Source organism: Eschscholzia californica, unplaced genomic scaffold, assembly GCF_041429995.1.
Source record: "Eschscholzia californica isolate CP2 unplaced genomic scaffold, dmEscCali1.0.p SCAF_1, whole genome shotgun sequence".
NCBI lineage: Eukaryota > Viridiplantae > Streptophyta > Magnoliopsida > Ranunculales > Papaveraceae > Eschscholzia > Eschscholzia californica.
In genome coordinates, this window is record NW_028238198.1 from 56499547 (window position 1) to 56502363 (window position 2817).

Sequence of the window (2817 nt, forward strand, 5' to 3'; positions counted from 1 at the left end):
TCATTTTAATGCCTAGGGTTTCTATTGATTATCTGATTGTAGACAATTTCTGTTAACTTGTGAACTTCAATTTCACTCTTTTTATGCGTACCCAAAGAAAAAGTTTAGTCCTTTATCATTAAAAAGTCGTCGTTCTTAAATGGCTTCTACTACATCTGCTGCTACTGTTGGGGAATTTTCCTAGGTATGATCATGATTCATATTCTTCCGATTGTTTTAAAAAAAAATTATTCTCATTAATTTGTAGGTTTGTGAGTAATTTCTGTACTTCTCAATTATAAGGTCTGCGGAGGAAAAATCTGTTTTGAATTATGTTAAATTTACAGAAACTTGTGTGTTCTTTCTCCAGAAAGAAAAGAAATTGAGATCCCTGAAGAGTATTTGAATCGATTGAAACAGACTGAGCCACAAGTTAGAAGCTTTCTTCATGTTTTAGAAAATGTGATGAAGGAAGCGAAAGAAGTTGATGAAAAATTGAAAGAAAAGGTTGATTTCAATAACTTTTTACTTGAAACCTGAATTTTGAACTTCAAAATGCATGACAGTTTTAAGTATTTACTGTTATATATGTTTGAATATAGAGAAGTGAGAGGTGCAGTTGAACCTGTAGAGACGGATATGGATATTCTCGCAGAACGATGTGACCCAACTGCTTTAAAGGTTTTCGCACTATTCGACTTTCTTTCTTTTTCTCTCTAGATGATTTACATTTTGGTGATTCCACTTCACTTCCGTCATCTTTTGGTGTATTTAGTTGTTTTGTGGTGACTTTCTTTTAGGGGGTTCTGTTGAAAATGACCACCAATCATTGTGCAGAAATGGCTTCAAAACACGGAAGTCTACATTACCCGAAAAAGGTTTGTTTTCAGTTTGTTACAATTCAGCATTATATCACGTTTTCGGCTAGCCTAGAATTGAACTCTAATGTTTTTTCATTGACGAATTATATTTTATTTGGTCTGACTGTGAGTGCTTCAATTTTTTATTCATCTCTTCTTTTCTATTAGGCAACATCGAGATTGGAAATGGCTATGGTACACCAGGTGGAAGTGTTGAATATGGTGCTTTGAGACCTTCTACTACTGCAACTGGTATGCTCCAATACTCCGTTTTCTTACTTCCATGACTTCCTTCATATTAGGAGTTACCAGTTCTGATCCTGAGTTGACCCAACCCAATCTGGAGTCTGACTCGTTGTCATATTGTGATGCATTGTTCGACTAGGCTCGAGAATAACATCTGCCTCAACGTTTCAAAAGAAAAATCTTGAACTACGACACTACCTACTAGACAATTTCTCGTATCTTTTAAGGTTGTTTGGGTTGTCTTCTTGAAGAAGAAGATGTCTCAGCCTATGTCATTCATTGGTATAGGAGTGATGGGAAGAGAGACTTGGATTGGTGATATGAGAAATTGGCACGGGACTATCGTTTTATCAATTTTATGTATAGGAGTCTTCGACTATTTGATTTTTAGTTTACTAAATTTGTGCGGTTATGATGTTTGCTTTTGGTGGATAAAGCACTAACCTTTTGGCTACTTCGTATTCTGGATATATTTAGCATTCATCCCCGTTGTCATACTAACTTGCCTGTTGGTTCTTGTTTATTTTAAATCTTTTGATCCCATATTTAGTACTGAAGTATCTATTTATGCTGTACCACCCGAGTATTATATTATGTAAACACTAATACATGGCAATGTTGTCTATTAATGTAGGTTTGCCTGAATCAAATGGTTACATATATGTTGAGGCAAATGGTGGCTTAAATCAACAGGAACTTTGGTTGTTATCAATTTTTTCATTTTTCATTCTTTATGTATGGATTTCTACAGAAAATGATCCTTTCACAGCTCTTATGACTTATATATATTATCCTTCAATTGTTCTGTTTTTTGGAGTTTGATGATAAAAGTCCGAACTTCTCGGAAACTATTTAGTATATGGAAGCATTTATCTATTTAGGTTGTCATTTGTGCTGGTAGTCAATTAGGGTTTGAAACAAGGCTTTTCTCTGCAATCCTACATCGTCTTCTACAACTATTGTTTATCCAAGAAAACAATAGATTTAAAGATGATACAATCGCACAATAATATGAATCAAAGTTTTTTTTTTCAAAGGATCCAGATCTCGATTTTATATGATGAACATATTTATTTCATGAATATCTATGATTTTCCTCCTCATATAGGGCCATGGTTTTGTTACATGAAACATTGAGGGGGTGGGCGAAAACCACTCAATGCCTACTATGTTGGTCATCTCTTGTATGCAACTTATATTCTGCAAACACATGTTTGCAGAATAGGCTGTTGCAAACACGTTTGCAGAATAGATGTTTGCAAACACGTTTGCATAACAGATTTTTGTTACATGAAACATTGAGGGGGTGGGCGAAAACCACTCAATGCCTACTATGTTGGTCATCTCTTGTTTGCAACTTATATTCTGCAAACACATGTTTGCAAACACGTTTGCACAACAGATGTTTGCAAACACGTTTACAGAAAAAACGTAAAGGAAAAAACGTCATTTTTTTTCTGGATTTTTTTTTTTGAAAAAAAGTATTGAAAGTGGATCTTGTTAGAAAGCTAATGAAAAATTATTTCTAAATATATAATTTTTATAGAAATCCGACATCTCAAACAAAAGTTATATCGATTTAAAATTAAAAAAAAAATAAAGGAATTTAGTTACACAAAATGACAAAAAAGGGTATTTTAATATTTGAACACTTTTTGACCTGAATAGTAATTTTCAAATGTTTTGTGTTTTTCTACTCATTTTCAATATTAATTTGACCTTTTTAGAAATT

The 2817-nt window shown here is 33.3% G+C and overlaps 1 long non-coding RNA gene across 1 annotated transcript; it reads left to right on the forward strand.

Annotated features, from left to right (window-relative positions):
* LOC147567753 (uncharacterized) lies at window positions 1–1843 on the forward strand. Its single transcript, XR_015237894.1, has 4 exons — window positions 1–660; window positions 780–857; window positions 1008–1091; window positions 1720–1843. It is a non-coding gene; the product is annotated as an uncharacterized LOC147567753 (long non-coding RNA).
* Window positions 1844–2817: the final 974 nt, after the last annotated feature.